Source organism: Sus scrofa, chromosome X (genome assembly GCF_054392235.1).
Source record: "Sus scrofa isolate SSC_HxYL_T2T_F1_AM1 chromosome X, Sscrofa_HxYL_maternal_Yorkshire_Landrace_v2.0, whole genome shotgun sequence".
Classification (NCBI taxonomy): domain Eukaryota; kingdom Metazoa; phylum Chordata; class Mammalia; order Artiodactyla; family Suidae; genus Sus; species Sus scrofa.
The window spans coordinates 117599829-117627148 of NC_139401.1; the positions used below are offsets into that span (position 1 = coordinate 117599829).

At 40.6% G+C, this 27320-nt stretch overlaps 1 protein-coding gene and 1 long non-coding RNA gene across 8 annotated transcripts in view; one reads left to right on the top strand and one right to left on the bottom strand.

Annotated features, from left to right (window-relative positions):
* The window catches only part of ARHGAP36 (Rho GTPase activating protein 36), a 169115-nt gene that overhangs the window by 5602 nt on the left and 136193 nt on the right, over positions 1 to 27320 (top strand). The window lies entirely within an intron of this gene.
* The window catches only part of LOC146394782 (uncharacterized), a 121344-nt gene continuing 106505 nt past the window's right edge, over positions 12482 to 27320 (bottom strand). Inside the window, exons 5-6 of one of the 3 annotated variants that reach the window (XR_014834627.1) lie at positions 25037 to 26315; positions 23701 to 24241 (exon numbers count right to left, since the gene is read on the bottom strand). This is a non-coding gene — a long non-coding RNA (uncharacterized LOC146394782). Of the gene's footprint in view, positions 13122 to 23700; positions 24603 to 24963; positions 26316 to 27320 lie in introns of those variants that run through there. The other 2 variants (XR_014834626.1, XR_014834625.1) reach the window with 2 other exon arrangements.

The window sequence follows — 27320 nt, forward strand, 5'->3', positions numbered from 1 at the left end:
AACTGATATTTTCCCCCCAGTTTCATTGTGATATAGTTGCCATACAGCACTGTATGGTTTTAAGGTGTGCAGCATAATGATTTGACTTATGTGCATCATGAAATGATTACCACAAGTTTAGTGAACATCCATCATCCCATATAGACACAAAACTGAAGAAACAGAAAAAATTTTTTCCTTGTGATGAGAGTTCTTAGGATGTACTCTCTCTTTCTCCTCTCTTTTTTGCTTAAAGCAAATAAGCTCATTGCTTGCTTGCTTTCTTGAACTGTAGTTGATTTGTACTATTGTGTTAGTTTCAGGTATACAGCAAAGTGATTCAATTATTTTTTTCAGATTTTACTCCATTATAGGTTATTACAAGATATTGAATGTAATTCCCCGCACTGTACAGTAAGTCCTTATTGCCTATCAATTTTATACATAATAGCTTGTATCTGTTAATCCCATGCCCTTAATTTGTTCCTCCCTCCCTTTCCCCTTGACCTAGTTTGTATGTAGAATCTAAAATGATACAAATGAATCTATCTACAAAACAGAAACAGACTCACAGACATAGAAAACAAACTTCAGGTTACCAAAGGGGAGAAGATTTACTTTCCTGACAATTTTCATATATAACACACAGCAGTGTTAATTGTATTAATCAATGGTGTACATTCCATCCCTAGTACTTCTTATAACTGAAAGCTTGCACCTTTTGACCACCTCCATCTGGTTCCCCCCACCACCGCCCCCCCCTTCCGGTAACCACAAATCTGATCTCTTTTTCTATGAGTTTGTTCTCGAAGCGTAATTGACCTACAACACTATTTTAGTTCCTGATTCGCACATAGTACAAATTCTTATTTCTGTACATTATAAAATGGTCATCATGGTAAGTCTACTTACCATCTGTCACTATAGAAAGATATTACGTAGTTATGGACTGTAGTCACCACATTGTACATTTCTTACCTATGACTCATTTATTTTGTAACTGGATTAAGAGGTTTGTACCTCTTCATCTCCCTCACCCGCTTACCTATTTCTCTCCTCCTCCCCTCTCTTTCCCCTCTGACAACCACCTGGTTGTTGTGGTATATCTATATCTGTAACTCTGTTTCTGTTTAGTTACGTTAATTAATTTGTTTTGTTTGTTTTAGATTCCACATATATGTGAAATCATAGAGTATTCGTCTTTCTCTGTCTGACCCTCTAGGTCCAGCCATGTTGTGACAAATGGCAAGATTTCATTCTTTTTTATGGATGAGTAATATTTCATTGTAGAAATATATACCACGTCTTCTTGATCCATTCACCTATTGATGGACACTTAAGTTGTTTCCATATCTTGGCTATTGTAAGTAATGCTGCAGTGAACACAGGTGTGCATGTATCTTTTTGAATTAGTGTTTTCATTTTCTTTTTTTCAATGACTGCACCCACAGCATCTGGAAGTTCCTGGGCCAGGGGTCAAATCAGAGCTGCCGCTGGGGCCTATGCCACAGCCATGGCAACACTGGACCCGAGCCACATCTGGGACCTACACCGCAGCTTGCAGACATGCAAGATCCTTAACCCAGTGAATGAGGCCAGGGATTGAACCTGTGTTCTCACAGAGACAATGTCAAGTTCTTAACACACTGAGCCACAACAGGAACTCCTTCATTTTCTTCAGATAAATATCCAGGAGTGGAACGGACAGATAGTATTGGTAGTTCTATATGGTAGTATGGTAGTTTAATTTTTTTGTGGAATCTCCATACTTTTTTCCATAGTGGCTGTACCAATTTACATTCTCACCAGTGGTACACAAGGGTTCCCTTTACTCCCCATCCTTGCCAGCACTTGTTATTTGTTCTTTTTGATAATAGCCATTCTGACAAGCATGAGATGATATCATTGTGGTTTTGATTTGCATTTTGCTCTGATATTTAGTGATGTCGAGCATCTTTTCATGTGTCTGTTGGCCCCCTGTATGTCTTCTTGGGAAAAGTGTTTATTCATGTCATGTGCCCATTTTTTAATCAAGTTATTTTTTATGTTGATTGTATGATTTCTTTGTGTGTGTGTGTGTGTGTCTTTTCTAGGGCCGCACCCGTGGCATATGGAGGTTCCCAGGCTAGGGGTCTCATCAGAGCTGTAGCCGCCAGCCTATGTCAGAGCCACAGCAATGTGGGATCCAAGCTGCGTCTGCGACCTACACCACAGCTCATGGCATCACCGGATCCTTAACCCACTGAGCGAGGCCAGGGTTCAAACCCTCAACCTCATGGTTCCTAGGTGGATTCGTTAACCACTGAGCCATGACGGTTATATTTTGGATATTACCCCATTTTTAGATATATTTTTGCAAATATTTTCTTCCATTCAATAGGCAGCCTTTTTATTTTGCTTTTAGTTTCCTTCCCTTTGCAAAGTTTTTTATTTAGATGTAGTCCCATTTATTGTCTCTTGCCTGTTGTCATCCTAACAGGTGTGAGGTGATAGCTCATTGTTGTTTGGATTTGCATTCCCTGATGATTAATAACCTTGAGCATCTTTTCATTTACCTGTCGACCATTTGTATGTCTTCTTTAGAGAACTATCTATTCAGTTGCATATGAATGTTATGATTTTTTTTCTTTTTCTGTTTAAAATGCCATCGGGATTTTAATAAGGAATTGCATTGGATCCGTAGGTTCCTTCAGGTAGTATGGATATTTTGACGATATTAAGTCTGCAATCCACAAACCAAGGATGTCTTTCCATTTATTTGCATCTGTTTTAATTTCTTTCATCAGTCTTTTATAGTTTCCAGTGTACAAGTCTTTCACCTGCTTGGTTAAGTTTATTCCTATATATTTTATTATTTCGATGCTATTGTAAATGGGATAGTTTCTTAATTTCATTCTCAGAAGGTTTGTTGTTAATACATAGAAATGAAACTGATTTTTGTATCTGATTAAGCCTTTACCAGAGTTTAGGGGTTACTAATGGCCAGTTCAAACTTTGTATGAGAAAACTTTTAGGGCTAAGATGAGAGTATAAACATGTTTCTCAGGTTGGCTGCTGATGTTACATGTTGGTCTACAAAAAGTTAGTGTGAGAATGGATGACACATAGGACCCAGCTTGTGTTTAGATTTAGAGACTCAGGCTGCAATCAGAGTTTTGGGCTCAGGCTGTTGCCAGGGTTTGAGGTCAGAGTGTTCATGTCCTCTTGTCGATCTGGGGCTTAGACTCTGGCCAGCGTAGCAGGCATTCTGGTATCACTAGTAGAGTTCAGTCTGTGCTCATTTTTAGCGCCCCACCCTGCCCAGTGTCATGCGTACATCTCTCCCCAATTTAGGGCTAGGATGGTGGCCAGACTTATTACTCAATCTCAAGCTAGTGCTAGGACTCAGTTTGTGGCCACTAATATAGTGAACTTTGTTTACAGGGTTAAGAATCAATCTGTGACAAAGGTTAGTACTCAGTCTTAGCCTGTTGTTAGTTCTAATAATATGAAGAGGGTTTTGATTTAACCTTGCAGTGTTAGGAATCATTTTTTTGGCCCAGCTTAGGGTTCAGTCCTTGGGTGTCTGATTATGGGCAGGATTTACAGTCTTCATCCCAGGGTGGTACTCAGAATGTGCCCAGGAATGGGGCTCCCATGGTACACCACCCTTTGCCATCATGAGTTGCATCTGTGTTCAGAGTTAAAATTAACCTCTTGTTCGGTTTCAGGCGAAGACTACAAAAAGTATTTGTTTGGTTTTGTCCTTAATTTGTGATCAAGGTTTAGATTCAGTCTTTGCCCAGGTTTGGTAAACAGTTCCGTTTCTGGGATTGGCATTATGTCTGTGGCTAGGATTAAGGTTAAAAATGTAGATGGAGTTGGGATTCAGTCTGGGGCTAGCTACCATTTAGCCAGAAATAGGGTTCAGTCTACTTGAAAGATTCGGGATCAGTCATTAGCCATTCGGGGGGCATAAGTTTTATTTTCAGGTTGAAAAGTCAGGCTGGAGGTTATTCCCATGGGCTCTGTCCATGATAAGAGTTAGCACTTTACTCTGTGACCAGAAACTGAGTTTGTTAACGGTTAGAGGCTATAGAATTTAAGGGTCAAATTAGTGGCCAGTGATGGGGTCCAGGCTGAGTGGGTTATTCCATGGTCAGATGTATGAATTCAGTATCTGGCCAGGTTTCAAACTTGAGCTTTGAACAGAGTTAAGTCTCAGGCTGTGGCTATGTTCAGGGTTCTATCTGTGAACAGGATTAGGGCCTATGATGTGATCGAAATATATCCTCAAGTTTTGAAGAAGCTTTGGTTTCACTTCTTGGCCAGGATTAAGGCACAGTCTTTGGCCAGGTTTAGAGTTCAGTCTCTGTACATGTTTTTGTTTCTGTATGAGGCCAAGTTTAGTAGTCATTCTGTTGCCAATGTTTGGGGTCATTTTCTGGTTAGTGCTAAGTCGGTGGAAATTGTAGCTGGGTTGGTTTCCAAGATCAGATCTCAGGCTGTGACCGAGTTAGAGCCTCAGTTTGTGGTCAGGGTTAGAGCTCAGTCATTATGTATGCTGAGCACGCATTTTGTGGTCAGTGGAGGATATTAAGTATATCTTAAGAGTTAGGTCGCAGTCTGTAGCTCAAGCATAAGACTCAGCCTGGGACAGGTTTAGAGGCTACATCTGATCATAGGTTGGAGCTCTGTATCATGAATTAAGGATTTGTCAGTGGCCATAGGGTTAAATAGGAGATCAAGGTTAGAGACTCAGTCTGGGACTAGTCATAACTACTTACTCTTGAATCAGATGTAGGCAGTGAGTATGTGAGTAGATCTAGGGACTAAATTTAATCGGAGTTAAGTCCTTGGAGTATGGCCAAAAAGAGGCTCAGTTTATGGATAAAACTGAGTTCTCCATCTGGGACCAGGGTTAAGGGCTCAGTCTAAAATTAGGGTTAAGTCTCCATGTCCAGAGTTAGGTACTCAGGCCACGTCTTGGGTTAGCTATTGGGTTGGGGCCCAGGATTATACAAAGGAACTGTATTCAGTGATGGCAGTTTGGTCTCTGACCACACTTAAGAGACCTACTCCTCAGCCTATGATCAGTGATAGGGATTATTAATTATCTCTGAATAAAGTTGTCATAATAAGGTCTTTTTAAAAAAGAGGATTCCTACAAACGAAATAGCAGGAGTGATGAAGGGAAGGAACCATGGAAAAGAGGCTGATTACTGAATCAGGACCAGCAAGGTCCTTGCTGCCTTAGAATGTTATGCTTTGTAGGGGCACAGCAAGTGCATGAGACTGAGGGGAAAGGAAAGAATTGATCAACAGGGAGCTGGTTCCCCAGGGAAGTGGATACGTGCTTCTCAGGGAGAGAACCTTTTCCACGTTGTCTGGGTAGAAGTAGTGCAAGTTGGACGAATTGGCAAAGGATGGAAACTCCCATTTGCTCAGTTTTTCCATCACTTGCTTTGTGCCAGTAATGGGCTTTCCTGAACACCCTTTCTAAAGTGTTCCCCCACCGCTCCCCACACTATCCTGATCTCCATCATTATACCTGCACAGGCTCAATAAATATTTGTGGAATGCATGCCGACATGTTTCTTTTCACTTACCTTTTCCCACTGACCCTTCATGACCATCCTTTATGATGAACGTAACATATTAAGCTAATTAAGAGCCTAAAAGCGTCCCATAGCTGGTCAGCGCAGAGCCAGGTTTCAAATCCAGTTTTGTCTTACTCCATGCAATGCTCTTTGCATGTCGCCCCTTGGCCTGTATTAAGTTTGTAAGATTTACAGCTCACCTTCACCCTTAACGTTATAAACGTGATTTCATTGAATTCTCGCAGCAGCTCTGTAAAGGGGTTTGTATTATCATGGTCCCGTTTATACAGTTGAGGAAACGTGTTCAGAGAGGTTGCGTGATTTTTCTCAAACAGTTAATAACTAGCAGAGCTGAGATTAAAACCTAGATGTGTCCAACCCTCAGCTGAAGTTCTTTCTGGTTTATTGTGCAGCCTGAGGGTACCTCAGCCTCCAGGAATGACTTCCGCTGGACATTGTGGACTTTGCTGCAGGCTGATAAAGGGCAGGATTTAGCAATAGAAATATGTTAGGCTTCCCCTGTACCATTCACTACATTGATTTGAACCTATGAGGGACTCAAGGGTAGATACAGCTATAGGGCACCCCCTCCATGAGAATCACTGAGTGTAAAAGGAGAATTAGGAGTTCCTGTCGTGGCTCAGTGGTTAACGAATCTGACTAGGAACCATGAGATTGCGGGTTCGATCCCTGGCCTTGCTCAGTGGGTTAAGGATCCCGAGTTGCTTGTGGCTGTGGTGGAGGCCGGTGGCTACAGCTCCGATTCGACCCCTAGCCTGGGAACCTCCATATGCCATGGATGTGGCCCTAGAAAAAGACAAAAAAATAAAAGGAGAATTACCAATGGTGTGTTATGCATATGACGAGTGTAGGAGTGGAGAAAATGTGGATGGTCACTGAATCAGTCCCCCAGTTTTTGTCTATGCCCAATGACCAGCCCTGCCAGCTGTATTTCTATGAAACTCACAGTCAACTTGGCGTCATTTCTGCAGTCTGCTCATAACTTGGTTTATCTACATTGTATCCAGCATCCACATCTTCCCCTAGGAAGTGTGCATGCTGAGGTCAACAGCGATTGCCTATATTTCTGCCTTCAGTATGGCTGAGCAAACCCTTGCTGGCCTATGGGACACCATCAAGTGGACCACTACACTCACAGTGGGAGTCCTAGAAGAGAAAAGAGAGAAAAATGGGTAGAAAGCGTATTAGAGGTCGCAATGGCCCCAGACTTCCCTCATTTGATGAAGTCCATGAATCTACACATCTCTAAACGCCAACGGAATAACATGGTAAAAGCCACTTTTATGTTTAAAAAAAAACTTCAAGCTTTATTGAAAGATAATTGACAGATAAAACCATTAAGATATTTAAGTTGTACGACATGGTGGTCTGATATATGAATTAATACATCAAGCACCTCACATATTTCCCTTCCCATCCTCCCTCCCTCCCTCCCTTCCTTCTCCCATCCTTCTTCTTGTCATGTTCTTTGCATGTATAGGAGGCATAACTTTGCTTCAAGAGACCCACAACCCTGCATTCAAAGCACTATGCACTTTGGGGGCTTCAGGCTGGCGGACAAGTGCTATCTCTGGCTGAAAAAAGTGAAGGAGCCCGTAACCCACAACCAAGGAGGCTTCCGCATGGCCTCATTAAAGGGTCTCACTACTTTTCTTTGTTCTCCTCCTTGACCGACCTGACCATGGACCACAATCCATTATCTGTAATGCCAAAATTCAGCAATCTCTGAAAACCAGAAGTTTTCATAAGTTTGCCACCAAAACTCATTAGGCAGCAAAACTAGACCTGAGGCTATGTATAGTCTTTATTTAACCTATTAATGTGACTTTCCATTTCACTGTGAAAGACTTATATGTTTCTGACACCCACCAGGGGTGTTATATAGCATATATTCACCATATTGCCCCAAATTATGGATTTTAGAAAATGTCGAACCCTAAGGGTTTTGTACTAGCAATTTTGTACTAGGAATCTTCCTTGGTATCTCATTTCAATGGCACTTTTGTCACTTTATCCCACTCCTGGAAACATCTGCCAAGGCCAGGGAATGAAGACATTGAATTTTTTCCTTTACTTTTACCTTATATGTATCATTTTAATTAAAAGTAGGTTTCCTGTAGAGGATGTAATTGTGTGTTGCTTTTTAGTCCATGTGAAAAAAATCTTTGTCTTTTAAGTGGTATATTTAGACAGCTTTCACTTACTGTATCTGTTGATATGGTTTGTTTGAAATATACCATCTTATTAGCTGTTTTCTAGTTATTCCATTTCTTCTTTGACTTTGAAATTTTTATACTTTAAAAAAGTTGAGTATTTTTATTCCATTTTACCTCTACTATTGGCTTTTAGTTTGTACCTCTTTTTTAAAATTTGGTAGTTGCTCGGAGTTTACAATATGCTTCTTTAATTAATTGGAATCTACGGTAGAAATAAAATGAAAAATTTCCCAGAAATAAATTCAAAGAAAATGTGAAATACCTTTACAAAGTATTTGCCTAGACTAGAAAAACCGAGTGTAATAACTGCGAACAGTGTCCATACCTAATATATATGTGCCACTCCTGTAATTTATAAGTGCATAAAGTTGACAACGATATAGACCTAGACCAAATGAGGATCTCTGTTCTTTTCCTGACTACTCTACATGCCACCCTCACTTATATATATGAGGCTTGACTTGAAAGTGAGAAATTCAGCTGTCAGGACACTGAATTTTGCAGTAAAGCTGCATATCATAAAATGTATAATGGTAAGTGAAATCACTATGACAGGAGGAAGAGCTAAGCAAAATAATATCTTTATTTTTTCTTCCGCCCCAGTTTCATATCCAAAAACATTCTTCCACACCATATTGACAAACTCTCCAGGGTCCTCCACCTAAAGACCCTCTTGGAGAAGTTCCTACTATAGCACCGTGGGTTAAGAATCCAACTGCAGTGGCTTGGGTTGCTGTGGAGGTGCGAGTTTGATCCCCAGCCCGGCACAGTGAGTAAAGGATCCGGCGTTGCTGCAACTGTGGCAAAGGTCACGGCTATGGCTTGGATTCAGTCCCTGGCCTGGGAGCTTCCGTATGTCACAGGTGCAGCCAAAAAAAAAAAAAAGGACCCCACTTGTAATCCACCTGGAAGGAGTCTGGATGCTAAGCTCAAAACCTGATAACTGCCACTATACTGATATTGAGTACAGCTTGTCAAGTTCTTGTTCTAAGACTTAGAATCCAGGCTCTTCAGATGCACTGGCTCATTTAACCTTCATAACAATCTTACACAATGCATACTATTGTTGTTATCATCCCAATTTTATTTTAAAATTTTTATTTTACTTTATTTTATTTTGCTTTTTAGGGCCTCTCCTGCAGCAAATGGAAGTTCCCAGGCTCGGAACAAATCAGAGCTGCAGCTGCTGGCCTGTGCCACAGCCACAGCAATGTAGGATCCGATCTGCATCTGTGACCTACACTGCAGCTCACTGCAACACCAGATCATTAACCCACTGAACGAGACCAGGGATTGAACCTGCGTCCTCATGGATACTAGTCAGGTTCGTTACTGCTGAGCCATGACGGGAACGCCTCATCCCAATTTTATAGAGGAAGAAACTGAAGCAAGAGATATTAACTTATGCAAGTCTGTACAGCTAAGAATTAGCCAAGCATTGATTTAGATAATGTCTTTTTTGCACCTTTACTTTCTTATGGCATAACCTAATGAACATACTCGTAGATATTATACGGGGTTGAGGGGGGTACGGATGGGCTGTGGGTCTGGGCAACCAGCCACCCACCCACCCTCCACTGCCAGGATCTACCAAGGCCAAGATTTTTTTTTTTTTTTTGGTCTTTTGTCTTTTTAGGGCTGTACCTGCGGCATATGGAGGTTCCCAGGCTAGGGGTCTAATTGGAGCTACAGACGCTGGCCTACACCACAGCCACAGCATCAGATCTGAGCCACGTCTGTGACCTACACCACAGCTCACAGCAACGCCGGATCCTTAACCCACTGAGCGAGGCCAGGGATCGAACCCGCAACCTCATGGTTCCTAGTCGGATTTGTTTCTGCTGCACCAAGACAGGAACTCCTTTTTTTATTTTGTCTAGGCCAAGATATTTTTATACCCATGTTTCCTATGGAGGCAGGAATGTGGAATTCATTATGAAGATTTGTTAATGTGAAGATTTGGCTAGAAAAGCAGACACTATGGAAACTTTCCCTCACTAATCCCTAAGAAACCCTCTGATGTCAAATGTTATGTGTTGATGCAGGTTCTTAGTTACATTCATGCATAGGTGTGCATTTACATGCATGATCCTGCGCCAGCATGTATGTGTTCAGTGCGGTACGTTGGTTCTCAAACTTTAGTCTAATGGCAAACACCTGGATAAAATCTCAGATCGTTCTGGAGCCTCTCAGAGATTTTGACTCAGCTCAGCGCGGGTGGATGGAGTACAGCAGTTTGTTTTATGCGCCTGCAGTGATTCTAATGCAGGCTGTTTGTGCAGACCGCATTTTGAACAACAGGAAGATAATGGTTTAGAGTGAGCTCTGGCCAGTAGTGGTTGGTGTGGGCAAGTCAGCCTGCCTCACTCAACCTCAGTTTTCTCATCTGTGAAAAGTGAATAACAGTACCTGCTTCATGAGGTTGCTGTGAGGACGGACGACCATATATTTATTTAAAGCGTGTCTCATTCCATGTGCCTGACCCATCGTAAGTGCCCAATAAACAGTAGCTCTTCTTATTTCTGTAATGCTGTTTATCTTAACCACTACACTGGGAGGAATCTCAGACATGGTCTCTGCCCAGTATAACAGAGTTAAGAAGACTAAAGCACACGAAGAAACTGGAGAACATTTAAACATGTTAGATTGTGGGCTGCTGACTTCAAGGGTGAGGCGTAAATAGGAATCTTGAGACTGAAGTGACTGAGAGCCAGGAAAGGTTTAGCACTTTTTCTGGAGGGCTTCAGTTTGACCCAGGAATGCTAATAATAAAATAAGTGTAGTACCACAATTGCAGGCGTACCTAGTTTCATGGTGCTTTGCTTTATTGTGCGTCGCAGGTATTGCATTTTTTTACGGATTAAAGGTTTGCAATAACCTTGCATTGAGCACGTCTGTCAGTACCAGTTTTCCAACAGCATTTACTCCTTTTGTACCTCTGTGGCACATTTTGGTTCTTGCAATATTTCACACGTTTTCATTATTATTATATTGGTGTATGGTGATCTGTCATCTTTTGCTAGCCGTAAAATATATATTTTTTTTTTGTCTTTTGTCTTTTTGTTGTTGTTGTTGTTGCTATTTCTTGGGCCGCTCCCGCGGCATATGGAGGTTCCCAGGCTAGGGGTTGAATCGGAGCTGTAGCCACCGGCCTACGCCAGAGCCACAGCAACACGGGATCCGAGCCGCGTCTGCAACCTACACCACAGCTCACGGCAACGCCGGATCGTTAACCCACTGAGCAAGGGCAGGGACCGAACCCACAACCTCATGGTTCCTGGTCGGATTTGTTAACCACTGCGCCACGACGGGAACTCCCGTAAAATATTTTTAAATTAAGGTGTGTAGATTTTTTTAGACATAATACTATTGCATATTCCACACTTAATAGACCACAGTCGAGTGTAAACCTAACTTGTAAATGTACCGGGAAACCAAAAAGGTTCACGTGACTTCCTTTATTGCTATTCGCTTTATCGCGGGTGGCCTGGAACTGAACCTGCAGTGTCTCTGAGGTCTGCCTGTGTGTAAATTATGATCGCCCTTTCCACCCGTCAGGTGTTCATAGGAGGCAGAAGTCAACTTGGACTAGAGAAATCAGCCTCATGGAGCAGTTGGAAAGCCACGTCCTCAGTGGGTGGGGAGCGTGTGAATGGGTGGAGGAGAGAGGAAGAGGATGTTCAAAGCAAAGGAAATAGCCTGTGTGCGGGCAGAGAGATGGGAATGCAGAGTCCCCGCAGCGGGCCCCGGTCACCTTGCATTCCCGGCCTTGCGCCCCAGAGGACACTCATCACACATCTCACCCTGTGAGGGCCACCATGGCGGTGCTCGGCGCCCCTCAGCCCAGAATGGTGCAGGGCAGTGGCCCTCCGTGCATCTCGTAAATAGTGAAGAGGCGGGGAGGGGCCCACTCCTGGGAGACACTGTGACCAGGCGTCTTGGTTGTAGCTTCTAACCTCGCTCACTGAGAAGGATTTAAAGAACCGGGAACACTGAAAGGGCACAAGGTGTTGTAGACAATGTGAGTGGAGGTCAGCGCAGGTTTGGGGGACAATAGATCCTGTGTCTCAGGACGACTGGGTATGGGGAGTCGCTCTCGTCTCCCTCTTCCAAGGTAGGACAGCGAGACGCCGAGTCCACGACTCTGGACACCTTGCCTTCTGAAGTCCTGGCCACTTTGCTGGAGCCCTGTGGCAGGAGAAGGTTTCCATTCATTTAGAGGGCACACGTTTGTTATTTTTTTTTTATGCCTAGCTCAGGTGTGTTAAGTGCCTCAGTTTGGGTGACACTTCATAGATTTTAAGGAACATCTCTGCCCTTTCTCTCACTTTGTCCTGCCCATGTCTGTGAAGAAGACGAGCCAGGGATAGTTCACCCCATATTACAGAGGTGAAAACAAAGTCTGGGAAGCCTGGTGACTCCAGCTACATCATGCAGTTAGTAAGCACTGTCTTCTCACACCCCAGGTCTTCTGACTTTAAGACAAATTCTATTTCTACACTGTCATGAGCCTTTCTCCATATAAGGTGCTATGTAGAGAGAAATACTAATCAAGTAGAAATCGCGGCCCCTGCCCTCAAGGAAGAGATAACCATGCTAGCATTGTGGCCTTAAGCAAGTCTACTCTCATCTCTGGGTCGAAGCTTTTTCTGAGAAATAATGATTTGCACTGTACAACCTCAGACATTTTTTTTTATAATTTTTTTTTATTTTCCCACTGTACAGCAAGGGGGTCAGGTTATCCTTACATGTATACATTACAATTACCTTTTTTCCCCCCACCCTTTGTTCTGTTGCAACATGAGTATCTAGACAAAGTTCTCAATGCTATTCAGCAGGATCTCCTTGTAAATCTATTCTAAGTTGTGTCTGATAAGCCCAAGCTCCCGACCCCTCCCACTCCCTCCCCCTCCCATCAGGCAGCCACAAGTCTCTTCTCCAAGTCCATGATTTTCTTTTCTGAGGAGATGTTCATTTGTGCTGGATATTAGATTCCAGTTATAAATGATATCATATGGTATTTGTCTTTGTCTTTCTGGCTCATTTCACTCAGGATGAGATTCTCTAGTTCCATCCATGTTGCTGCAAATGGCATTATGTCATTCTTTTTTATGGCTGAGTAGTATTCCATTGTGTATATATACCACATCTTCCGAATCCAATCATCTGTCGATGGACATTTGGGTTGTTTCCATGTCCTGGCTATTGTGAATAGTGCTGCAATGAACATGCGGGTGCACGTGTCTCTTTTAAGTAGAGTTTTGTCTGGATAGATGCCCAAGAGTGGAATTGCGGCAACCTCAGACATTTTACATCGCTCCTCCTCCTAGAAATAAACAACCATCAAATCACAGAAAATCGCCCATGATGACATGGTGTGGTTGGGTGAGGAAATAATTACTCCGACCAGCTGGGGAAGCTGCTGCAGAGCCCAGTGGCTACAGCTACTGCAAGGGAAGAAGGGAGAAATGGAATAGGGGAGAAAGGCCTAGCTCTCTTCTTGGTGCTGATAATTGCTCACCTTGACATCTGCCCCACAAATCGGCCCTATGCTGGCCCTTTTGCGACACCTCTCTACTCATTCAGCAGCAGCCCCCTTGCTGCTCATTGATTTTAGCTAAAAGTAGGGGTTAATCCACAAGGACATCTTAGACGAGGATGTCGCAGATCCTGTGGTGTGTCAGAAAGAATTCAAGGTGAGTGGGAATCTGGAGTCACTGAAGTGACTAAGAGCCGGAAAAGGGCTGTCCACCTACATCACCCTGTCTGGAGGGCTTCAGTGTGACCAAGGACTGGTAATAATAAGATAATTAGAGTACTACAATTACAGAAATTAAAGATAGCACTTTCTACATGCCAGGTGCTTTCACCAGTGTTTTATGAGGAATAACTCTCATTGGTTATAATACCCTTATGTGACAGCAGCAACTGTTATTTTTTCCATTTTACAGTTGTGGAAGCTGAGGCATATTATGCACTCTCTATCCTCCTCTCTTCCCTGGAGCTCTTAATTCTCTCCCTCCACCCTGCGCCTCACTAATGATCTGCCTTATCTTTGGATAACATTTTACTCCCCTCACGTTCTAGTGTACAGGATAACATGCCCAAAGTCTAGAATTTTGAGGATTCCAGAGTTAAGGTGCCTTGGAAATCTAGCCAACTATAGCTAACTACTCCTCCATTCTGCTTTCCCAGCCTCACAGAAATGTCCTCAATGGGGCGTCTTCCAGGAAGTACCAGCTGGTGACTATGGAAACAGGGAGAGGTTAGAAGTGCAGGAGGTTTGGCTCCCTCCCAGCCAGAGATTAAAAAGATTTAGATAACCTTTTGAAAGTGTGTCAAGGGGACACTTTGTCTTAAAAGAAAGGCCTCCTGGCCCAAATACTGGAAAGGAAGGGTGAAGGAAATTGGAAATACATGAATGAAAAGCACGGGAAGGGCTACGGCCTGACTTGAGGGCTAAGGCAGTCCATGCAGTGTGGTTCGGGGCAGGCTTTAAACAAACAAAATACAAAATCTCTCCTCCCACAAGGTCTTGGTTGGTTCTCTAGGAAGCCCCCTAAGAATTCAAAAGCCTCTAGAAGGTTTGCTTAGAGCTTATGAGCTTCTTGCATTCTCTGCTGCCACCTGGTGGACAGCATGAGGTAAGGACTAGGCTGTAGGAAATTGGGCTGTTGACTTTGGAGGGGAAGAGGGGGTTTTAGGCAGGACCAGCGGGTAACGCTACGGTGGGCAGGCACTGTGGAGATCCTGGGCACCCTAATAATAGTTGGGTGCCTTTTGAGGCTGGTGGGACATGGAAAGAGGTCAAGGAGCATAGAATGTTAGAAATAATATGTTGATACCCCTGGTCTACAGAGCCACCTGCACCAAAAGTTACTCCTGAGTGCTTACCACATGCTAGGACTGAGCTGAGCATTTAGGATGTATTTTACAAATTTAACCCCATGGAGTTCCCATTGTGGCTCAGAGGTTTAAGAACCCGACTAGTATCCATAAGGATGCGGGTTTGATCCATGGCCTCACTCAGTGGCTTCAGGATCCAGCGTTGTCGTGAGCTGTGGTGTAGGTCACAGATGTGGCTCGGATCTGGTGTCACTGTGGCTGTGGTGTAGGCCAGAGGCTACAGCTCCAAATTGACCCCTAGTCTGGGAACCTACATATGCCACGGGTGCAGCTAAAATGAAAAAAAAAAAAATCATCCTTACAGCCACCTTTTTCAGCATCTTCATGTTTCAGACAAGTAAAGTGAGACGCAGAAAGGTTATGGAACTCACAGAGCTTGTTAGTGACCGAGACAGTGTTTAAGTTGTTAACCATGATGTCATAATTTATAACAATTTCCAGTGGTAATTACAGTTGACTCTTGAACAATGTGGGAGTTAGGGTGCCGACTTTCCATGCAGTTGAAAATCCACTTAGAGCTTTACAGATATCTCTGTATCTGTGATTCCACATCCTTGGGTTCAACCATCCATTGATTGGGTGGTACTGTAGTACATATTTATTGAAAAAAAATCAGCATATATGTGCACACATGCAGTTCAAACCCATGTTGTTCAACGGTCAGTTGTATATGATGTGTAATTAGACCACGGAGGAGACTTAAGGACTTTGAGCTTGGGCCAGGTAGGCTCTGGTGCCAGCACTGGGGAAAGGAAGGACTAGTGTACATGCCACAACCTCTGCCAGCTTAAATATGGAGAAACCAAACAAGGCTGATCTGGAGTTAACCCCCCACTCCCTTGGCCAGTAAGCACTGTTTTAGGCTTTGTGGGATATAAGGGTATTTTTCCCCCAGGAGTCCTGATATGCTCATGTTACCTGTTTCTCCCCACATCCTGCTGCATACACCCCCCCACACACACACACACATACACGGTCTAGGTCTTCTAAAGCCCTTGGGTCAATGAGTGTATTGATGTGATTTTTTAGAAATTACTGTCCCATAGGGAACAAAAGACCAAAAGCAGATATCATCTCTGTTGATATCCAAGAAATTAGAGAATTGCTTGGTTAAAAAAAACAAAAGAACAAGCTAAGAGAATCAGCAAGCACCAAGTACCTGCTGTACGCTGAGTACTGAACTGCAGGATCTTATCTAATCCTCCTGACCTCTGTGAGGAAGGTTCTATATGTAGCCCCATTTTAAAAAGAGGATAACTTAGATTCAAAGAGGTTAGGCAACTTTTCTTTATCCATACACTAATCAGTAGGGGAGTTCTGTATGACCATAAAACCTATGCTCTTTTAGAATAAAGAGATTTTTTTCCCTTTTATTGTGGAAAGGTTAAATAAAACAAAAGGGAGAGATAACAGTGTAATGATAGGACTTTTACCCATTATACATTCAGTAATTGTTAGCACATGGTCAGCCCTACTTCATCTGTATTCCCATCTACTCCTTCCTACTAAATGGGATTATTTTGAAGTAAATTCCATACATCATGTCATTTTATCTGCAGAATTTTCAGGATGCATTTCTAAAAGGTATATACTTTAAAAAAAAACATGACTAGAATACTTTCACATGCCTGCAAAATTAATACTAGTTCTCTCATATGGGCAAATATACATTTTGTGTTCAAATTTCTATGGCCTCATATCGTCTCTCATTTTTGTGTTTTTTTCTTGTTTATTGACATGTAACTTGTAGATGATAAAATGCACAAAATTCAAGTTATACCTTGACCAATTTTACGTGGATGTGTATCAGCATAGCCAAAGTATATTCCAAAGTGGTAGCATCAAATTTTTTTTTTTTTTGTCTTTTTGCTATTTCTTGGGCTGCTCCCCCGGCATATGGAGATTCCCAAGCTAGGGGTCGAATCGGAGCTGTAGCCACCCGCCTACACCAGAGCCACAGCAACGCGGGATCCGAGCCGCGTCTGCAACCTACACCGCAGCTCACGGCAACGCCGGATCGTTAACCCACTGAGCAAGGGCAGGGACCGAACCCGCAACCTCATGGTTCCTGGTCGGATTCGTTAACCACTGCGCCACGACGGGAACTCCGGTAGCATCAAATTTATATTTCTACCAGCAATATGTGAGAGTTAAGCTGCTTCACATACTTGCTAACACTTAGTACTTTTACTTTTTATGCTAAGTGATATGAATTAGACAGAGACAAATACCAAATGATATAAATCTAAAATAACCTAAAATACAAAACACACAACACACATTAGAAGACAAAGCATAAACAGTCTCATAGGTATAGAGAACGAACTGGTGTTTTTCAGAGGCGAGGAGAGTAATGGATGAAATAGGTGAAGGGGAGTAAGAGATAAAAACTTCCAGTCATAAAATAAATAAGTCATGGGGATGTAATATACAGCCTAAGGAATGGAGTCAATAATATTGAAATAACTTTGTATGGTAGCAGATGGTAACTAGACTTATGGTGATAATTTTATAATGTGGAAAATATCTAATAACTAAGTTGTACATCTGAAACGAATGCAATATTATAAGTAAATTATACTTCAATATTTAAAAAAAATTAAAAAGAAGAGCAAAATGTACCCTGAGCAAGCAAAAGGTAGGAAATAATAAAGAACAGAAAACAATCATATTGATAACAGAAAAGCAGCAGAGAAAATCAGTGTAACAAAGAGCTGATTCCTTTAAAAGATCAATGAAAATGACAAATGTCTAGCAATACTGACTGACAAAAAGAAAAGACATAAACTATTAATATTGGTAATGAAATAAGGTACTGCTTTATACTGTGCAGATGACAAAAGTATAATAGGGAATAGTATGAAAAACTTGATGCACACAGATTTGAAAACTTAGATGAAATGGACTAATTCATCACAAAACACAAACAACTGCAACTCATCAAATATGAAATAGATAGTTGAGTAGCTCTATAACTTTCAAGGAAATTGTATTATAATTTTCAGTTTTCTGAAAAAAGAATATCTCCAAGCTCCAATGCTTTCACTGGAGAATTCTACCAAATATTTAAAGAAAAATTAGCAATCCTTTACAATGTATCTCAAAAACAGAAGAAAAGAAGAAACATTTCTTTTTATGAAGCAAGTATTATTCTGATACCAAAATCAGAGAAAGATAATATAAAAAGGAAAACTACAGACTAGTAGCTCTCATGAATATAGACACAAATATTCAGTAATATTTTAGCAAATAGAACTAATTGTACATTTAAACACCATGACCAAGTTGAATTTTTTTTTTTTTTGTCTTTTTGCCATTTCTGGGGCCGCTCCCACGGCATATGAAGGGTCCCAGGCTAGGGGTCAAATCGGAGCTGTAGCCGCCGGCCTACACCACAGCCACAGCAACGCCAGATCCTTAACCCACTGAGCAAGGCCATGGATCGAACCTGCAACCTCATGGTTCTTAGTCGGATTCGTTAACCACTGAGCCACAAACAGGAACTCCCCCAAGTTGAATTTAATAGAAGGCTAAAAGACCAGTTCAGTACTTGAAAAATAATCAATGTAGGCGTTCCCATCATGACGCCACAAAAATGAATCTAAGAACCATGAGGTTTCAGGTTCGATCCCTGCCCTTGCTCAGTGGGTTAAAAGTCTGAGGTTGCCATGAGCTGTGGTATAGGTCGCAGACGCTTGGATACTGTGTTGCTGTTGCTGTGGCTTGGGCCAGCAGCTGTAGCTCTGATTCGACCCCTGGCCTGGGAACCTCCATATGCTGCGGGTGTGGCCCTAAAAAGACAGGGAAAAAAAAAAAAAAAAAACCCTACACCTAACGTTATACACAAAAAATATATTCAACATCACTAGCCACTGGTGTAGTGTGCACTAAAAGCACAAAGAAGTATCTCTACATCCATAATATAACAACTAAAATAAAAATAATGATAATACCAAATGTTATCAGGAATGTGGAAAAACTGAATCTTTCCTACATGGCTGGTGGGGAGTGTATAGCCCCTCTGGAAAGCAGCTTGATGTTTTTTTAACCACACATATAGTTACTTTATAACCAGCAATCATACTCATTAGCATTTATTCCAGAAAAATAAAACTTATGTCCAAACAAAAATTTGTGCACAAATATTCATAGAAACTTTATTTGTGACAGCTCAAAATTGGAAACAACCCAGATATACTTAAGTGAATCTTTAAACTGTTTTACATGCATTAAATAAAAAGGAACACACTATGATACAATAACCTGCCTGAATGTCCAGAGAATTACAATGATCAAAACAGCCAACTCCAGAAGTTAGATGTTGTATGATTCTATTTATGTAACATTCTTGGAATTATAAAATTATAAAAATTGCAAACATATCAGTGGTTGCCAAGGGTTAAGAAGGGAGTGAGGGAGTGTGGGAGGAAAATGGATATGAGTATAAAAGGACAACATGAGTGATCATTTTGGTGATGGAATTGTTTTGTATCTTGACTGTATATCAATATCCTGGTTGTGGCACTTTCTATGCTTTTTCAAGCTGTTACCATTGGGGTATGCAGGACCTCTCTGTATCATTTCTTAACAATGGATATGAATCTACAATTATCTGAAAATAAATATTTAATTTTAAAAAGTTTCTGGGACACAGAAAAAAGTCTCATTAAATTAACTCTTCTGGGGGAAAGGCAAATTGTAAAGGAAGCATCCTATGGAGGCTTGATGATGAAGCGAATAAGGAGAGGGAGAAATTAAAAATCCTGCAGAAACAACAAAAAGAATAACAATCAGAAAAAACTCCACAATCATCATCACCATCATCACCATCACCACCACCAAAAACAAACAAAAACCAAAAACCCCACTCCTTTACACCTCAGAAAAGGGCACTCTTGAATCAAAAAGCCTAATTAATCTCTGCATTCTAATGCAACTGTTACTACTGTCCAGGGAAATATATTGTCTAAAAATGAACAGAAATCAGACACCATGATCAAGTGGGATTTAGCCCGGGGGTATAAGGATTTTTCAGTATCCACAAATCAATCAGGGTAATACACTACAGTAATAAACTGAAGAATAAAAACCATATGATCATCTCAATAGATGCAGAAAATGCTTTTGATAAAATTCGACATCTGTTTTTGATTAAAAAAAAAAAAAACCTCTTCAGAAAGTGGGCATAGAAGGAACCTAGCTCAACATAATAAAAGCCATATATGACAAACCCACAGCTAACATCATATTCAACAACGAAAAGCTGAAAACATTTCCTCTAAGATCAGGAACAAAGATGCCCACTCTTGCCACTTTTATTCAACATAGTTTTGGAAGTCCTAGCCACGACAGTCAGAGAAGAAAAAGAAATACAAGGAATTCAAATAGGATAAGAAGAAGTAAAACTGTCTCTGTTTGCAGATGGCATGATGCTATATATAGATAACCCTAAAGATGCTACCAGCAAACTACTAGAGCTCATCAACGGATTCAGTAAAGTTGCTTGATACAAAATTAATATAGAGAAATCTGTTGCATTTCTATACAACAACAAAATATCAAAAAGAGAAATTAGGAAAACAGTCCCATTTACCATCACATCAAAAAGAATAAAATACCAAGGAATAAACCTACCTAAGGAGGCAAAAGACTTATAGTATGAAAACTATGTAAATACTAATGAAAGAAATTGAAGACAACACAAACAGATGGCAAGATATACTGTATTTCTTGGTTTGGAAGAATCAATACTGTTAAAATGACCATACTACCCAAGGCAATCTACAGATTCAATTCAGTCCCAGTCAAATTACCAATGACAGTTTTCACAGAACTAGGATGAAAAATTTAAAAATTTGAAACCAGGAGTTCCCGTCGTGGCGCAGTGGTTAACGAATCCAACTAGGAACCATGAGGTTGCGGGTTCGGTCCCTGCCCTTGCTCAGTGGGTTAACGATCCGGCGTTGCGGTGAGCTGTGGTGTAGGTTGCAGACGCGGCTCGGATCCTGCATTGCTGTGGCTCTGGCATAGGCCGGTGGCTACAGCTCCGATTGGACCCCTAGCCTGGGAACCTCCATATGCCGCGGGAGCGGCCCAAGAAATAGCAGCAACAACAACAACAAAAAAGACAAAAGACAAAAAAAAAAAAAAAATTTGAAACCAAAAGACCCCAAATGAGGAGTTCCCACTATGGCACAACAGTATCGGCAGCATCTCTGAAGTACCAGGGTGCGGGTTTGATCCCTGGCCCAGTACCATGGGTTAAAGGATCTGGTGTTGCCCCAGTTGCATCATAGGTTGCAACTGTGACTTGGATCTGACTCCTGGCCTGGGAACTCCATATGCCACAGGGTGGCCAAAAAAGAAAAAAAAAAAAAAAGACCCCAAATAGCCCAAACAATCTTCAAAAAGAAGAATGGAACTGGAAGAATCAGGCTCCCTGACCTGGACTATACCACAAAGCTACAGTCATCAAAACAGTATGGTGCTGGCACAAAACCGGAAATAAAGATCAATGGAAAAGGATAGAAAGCCCAGAGATAATTCCACGCACCTATGGTCAACTAATCTATGACAAAGGGGTAAAGAATATACAATGACAAAAAGACAGTCTCTTCAAAAAGTGGTGCTGGGAAAACTGGACAGCTGCATGTAAATGAATGAAATTAGAACATTCTCTAACACCGGACACAAAAATAAAATGGAATAAAGACCTAAATGTAAGGCCAGATACTATAAAGCTTTTGGAGGAAAATAAAGGCAGAACACTCTTTGGCATAAATCCATTGACTTTAAATAAGGGAGTTTATTCTGGATAATCTGAATGAGCCTATCCAAATCAATTGAGATGCCTTAAAAGCAGGGTGGGGTGGTCTCCAAAACACAGAAGGAATTTTGCCTGTGGATGCAGCTTTGCCTGAGCCCCATGGAGTCTGAGCCTGCTCATGATCTTCCCTTCATGACTGCCTATCCTATGGATTTCAGACTTGTTTGAACACCCCCACAATTGAATAAGCCAATTCCTATAATAAATCTTTCTACACACACATTTCCACATGCGTGCATACATGCATGCACACACATCCTACCAATGCTACTTGTCTGGATTAACCCTGACTGATACACATATTAAATATAAAATAAAATAGCATGACAGAGCTGAAACTCAACCTATTAGTCATATCAGCAAATGTGAAAGGGTCACTTTTTTAAAAAAATTATTCAGGGAAAAAACAAGATGGATCATCTTGTAGTATCAAAAAGTAAGGAAGAGCTAAAAAAAAAAAAAAAATGGTAGGACATGTCAAACGCACACGGAAGCCAATCTGAAAGAGTTCCCAATGGCCAAAGGTGGAAAAATCTAACAACTAGGTATAAATAACGTAACACTGGATTATAACTGAAATATTTATGAGTCCTTAATGGTATAAATAAATGGTTGAGTAAATTAATATAGGAATAGAGAAAATAATCCTTACAGAGGAATTTCACATAATTTATGTAGATTCTCCCCTCCAAGAGTTGAAACAATCATCACTAACCTCTACCCTCCTTCCCTACCTCCCTCTATCAGTGTGGGCAGTACTTACTGACTTGTTTCTACATGGGGAAAAATTAACTTCTTACATGTCCTCTCACTACATCAGAGCTGGCAGTGGGAACTCTCCCTTTGAATCCCCATATGCTTCAGAAAACTCTGTGCCCTTTGGCTCATGTGATTTACTCAACTGAGTAAAGGTAGATTGTACCATATAACATAATCACAAGAGTGGTATCACTGCCTATACACAGATTCCAGAGATTTGGGCATGACATTTTAGAGTTTAGACATTTTTAGAGTTCTCAACACACTGTTGTATAAATTTACACTTGAAATTCAGTTCACATTTACAGAAACCTGATTTGTGTGAAGAGTTAGATCTTTTTAGAAAAATTGTTCTGTGAGAATCATCAGCTCCAGGTGTAACAAAATTTTTATATTTCAAAATTATTTATCAGAAATGTATTCTAATATTATCACAGCCTATAAATATATGTTGCTTTCATTATGACCATTGAAAATGGGATTGCTAAAACTATAAATTTTGAGTATCCAATAAATGATTTTGAAGAAGAATGAGCTATGAAAATCTTATGAGCAATCAATATATCACACTAATAGAGAGTTCCCATTGTGGCTCAGTAGGTATCCATGAGGATGCAGGTTCGATCCCTGGCCTTGTTCAGTGGGTTGAGAATCTGGCACCGCTGTGAACTGCAGCATAGGTCAGAGGTCACAATGCAGCTCAGATCTGGTGTTGCTGTGGCTGTGATGTAGGCCGACAGTTGCAGCTCCAATTCGACCCCTAGCCCAGGAACTTCCATATGCCGCAGGTGCAGCCCTAAAAAGAAAATAAAAGATACCACATTAATAAAACATCATTTTTTATTATATAAAATTATGACACCATTTCTTCACAATTTTGTAAGTTTGTGTTGTTAGTCATGTGTCATTGTTACTATTTTTTTTTTTTTGTCTTTTTGCTATTTCTTTGGGCCGCTCCCGTGGCATATGGAGGTTCCCAGGCTAGGGGTCCAATTTGAGCTGTAGCCACTGGCCTACACCAGAGCCACAGCAACGTGGGATCCGAGCCGCATCTGCAACCTACACCACAGCTCACGGCAACGCCGGATCATTAACCCACTGAGCAAGGGCAGGGACCGAACCCGCAACCTCATGGTTCCTAGTTGGATTCGTTAACCACTGCGCCACGACGGGAACTCCCCATTGTTACTATTTTATGTATGATAAAACATATTGAGAGAAAATGCTGATATTTTTTAACATTTAACAGCACTTTTTCCTTGTTTTTTTTTTTTTTTTTTTTTGAACGAGGGTCCCTTCATTTCCATTTTGCACTGGGTCCCACAAATTATGTATCCAGCTTTGACCTGATAAGAACATTACAAGAAAAGCAAATTATAAACCAATATCCTTCATGGACATAGACACAAAAATCTTTTTAAAATTTTTTATTATAGTTGATTTACGGTGTTCTGTCAATTTCTGCTTTATAACAAAGTGACCCAGTTACACATACATTCTGTTTTTTCACATTATCATCCATCATGTTCCATCAAAAGTGATCAGATATAGTTCCCAAAAACCTTTAATAAATATTAACAACTTGAACCCAGCAATGTATAAAAGGGATAATACATCATAAATAATTAGCGATTATCTCAAGAATCAAATTTTTATTTAACGTTCAAAGTCTATAAAGTTAATTCATAATATTAACATAATAAAGATAAAAACCATGTGATAATCACAGCAAAAGCAGCAAAAATTTGACAAACTTCAATATCAATTCAGAATTAAAGGAAAAACCCTTCAGCATGATAAAAGTCATCTAGGAAAACCAATATAATACTTAATGGTAAATATTAAATACTTTCCCCTTAAAGTTAGGAAGAAGGTAAAAAAAAATCTGCTCTTATCATTTCTTTTTTTTTTTAATTATTTTGTCTTTTTAGAGCCACACCCATGGCATATGGAAGCTCCCAGGCTAGCAGTCAAATCGGAGCTGTAGCTGCCAGCCTACACCATAACCACAGCAACACCGGATTCTTAACCAACTGAGGAAGGCCAGGGATCGAACCCACATCCTCATGGATGCTAGTTGGGTTCGTTAACCGCTGAGCCACGGCAGGAACTCCCTGCTCTTACCATTTCTATTCAACATTGTACTTGAGGCTGGAGTAAGTGCAATCCAGAAATAATAACATTAATTATTATTACTGTTATTTTGCTTTTTAGGGCCGTGCCTGTGGCGTATGGAGGTTCCCAGACTAGGGGTCCAATCAGAGCTACAGCTGCTGGCCTACACCACAGCCACAGCAACGCCAGATCCTTAACCCACTGAGTGAGGCCAGAGATCGAACCCGTAACCTCATGGTTCCTAGTCAGATTCATTTCTGTTGAGCCACAACAGGAAACTCCCAGAAATAAAAATAAATAAAAGGCACAAAGTTTGAGAAGATGGGAAGTTAATTTTTTCTCATAATCAACATGATTATTTATATATAAATCCTAAAGAACCTTCAAAAAATGGAAAAGCTACAAGATAAAAGGTCAATAGATGAAAATTGGGAAGTTCCCATTGTGGCTCAGCAGTAACAAACCTGACTAGGAACCATGAGGTTGCTGGTTCAGTCCCTGGCCTCACTCAGTGGGTTAAGGATCCGCCATTGCCGTGGCTTGGATCTCCCGTTGCTTTAGCAGTGGCATAGGCCGGCAGCAGCAGCTCCAATTCGACCCCTTGCCTGGGATCTTCCATATGCTGCAGGTGAGGCCCTCAAAAAAAAAAAAAAAGAAAGAAAGAAATATAGATGATAATTGGAGTTCCCATTGTGGCTCAGTGAATTAAGGACCTGACTTTGCTCTGTGAGGATGCGGGTTCCATCCTTGGCCTTGCTCAGTGGGTTAAGGATCTGATGTTGCCGCAAGCTGCAGCATAGGTCACATATATGGTTCTGATCTGGTGTCGCTGTGGCTGTGGCATAGGCCACAGCTGAGGCTTTGATTCAACCCCTAGCCCAGGAACTTCCATATTCTGTGGGTATGGCTGTAAAAAGGAGAAAAGAAAAAAGAAAAATATAGATTAAAAACCAATTATATTTCTGCAACAATTGGAATGTTAAAAGTAAAAAAAATTACAAAAATCATCAGAAAGTTAAGATGCACTGGCATATATTTAATGAAAAATGTGTAAGTCTCCTACTCTAAACACTCAAAATACTGAAGACCTAAATAAATTGAGGGATGTAACATGTTCACTACGTGTAAAATTCAATATTTTTAAGATTTGAATTCTTCACACGTTGGTCTCTACTTTCAATGGAATTCTGATTGAAATTTCAGCTGGCTTTTTTGGGTAGAAATTGATAGGTTATCTCTAAAATTGATATAGGAATGCATCTTGGCTAGGAAATAGCCAAAACAATTTTTTTAATGGCCACACCAGGAGCATAAGGAAGTTCTTGCGCCACAGCAGGAACTCCCAAAACAAAGTTGAAAAAAGATTAAAGTAGGAGAACGTACACTCTCTGTTTCTAATATCTAAAATATAGCCACAGTAATCAAGACAGTATGGTAGTTACATAAGCAAAATAGATCAATGGAACAAAATGGAGTCAAGAAATTGACCAACTCACATATCACCAAATGATTTTTGACAAACATAGTAAAGTGCCGAAACAACTAGACATTGATATTGGAAAAAAAGCCTTGATTTATCTCTTCTGCCATATACAAAAATTAATTCCAAATGGATCATAAACTTAAATATAAACATTAAAATTATAAAATTCTTAGAACAAACCATAGGCTTTTATCTTTGTGAACTGCAAGGTAAGCAGCAGTTTCTTAAATCAAATGCATAAAACACTAACAATAAAACCAAAAATGATACTTGTATTTTATAAAATTCAAAAATGCTAAGACATCATCAAGAAAATGAAAAGACAAACCGCTGTACTGGAAAATATACTTGTAAAACATACACACAGGTTCACAGAGTCACAGCTGGACAAATGTGAGCACCATCCATGTCAGTTAATCCATTCCACCTTGCTGGAGATGGGGAATAATTGATTTTCAGGCTTAATGTATTTTCTTCAAAAAGATTTGACTTATATAGGTGGTATAACCAATTTTTATAAAGTGCAGAAGCAAGAAGACACATATTATATATATCTTTATATATATATATAAAACTGACAAATAGCTCACATTGAAAAATTTAAAGAACTTTTACAAATCAATAATACAAATAAACAACCTCATAAAGATAGACTTAATACTTAGACATTTCACAGAAGAGTATCCACCAATGGCTAATAATGATGCTCAAGAATATTAGTCATTAGATTAAAGACATAATGATATATACTACTACACTCACACTGAAATGGATAAAAGTAAAAAGTTTGTGGAGACCACAGTCTGAATGCTGTGGTGGTTCGTTTGCTACTATGTTCATATATTCTAGGCTTTTTCTATGATCAAAGCTATGAATTAAATATTTGTTAAGAAAAATTGGAGTTCCCATCGTGGCACAGTGGCTAATGAATCTGACTAGGAACCATGAGGTTGCGGGTTCGATCCCTGGCCTTGCTCAGTGGACTGAGGATCCGGCGTTGCCATGAGCTGTGGTGTAGGTCGTAGACGCGGCTCGGATCCCGCGTGGCTGTGGCTCTGGCACAGGCTGGCGGCTACAGCTCCAATTCGACCCTTAGCCTGGGAACCTCCATATGCCGTGGGAGCAGCCCTAGAAAAAGGCAAAAAGACAAAAAAAAAAAAAAAGGAAAAACTGCATTATGAATTCATACTAATATTTCTAATTCAAATGTAGGATTATAGGGCTTTCTTATTGTATTTTGTATCTGTATCTCTTTTCTCAAAAGCTGAAAATTGAGGTTCCCAATGACATCAACAAAAATAAATATTTGTTTTATTTCATAATTTAAATATCTGAAATATTTTTATTTTTTCCTCATTTTTTAAAAATGTATTTCTTATTAGAGTATAGTGGATTTACAGTGTTATGTCTATTTCTGCTGTACACCATAGTGACCC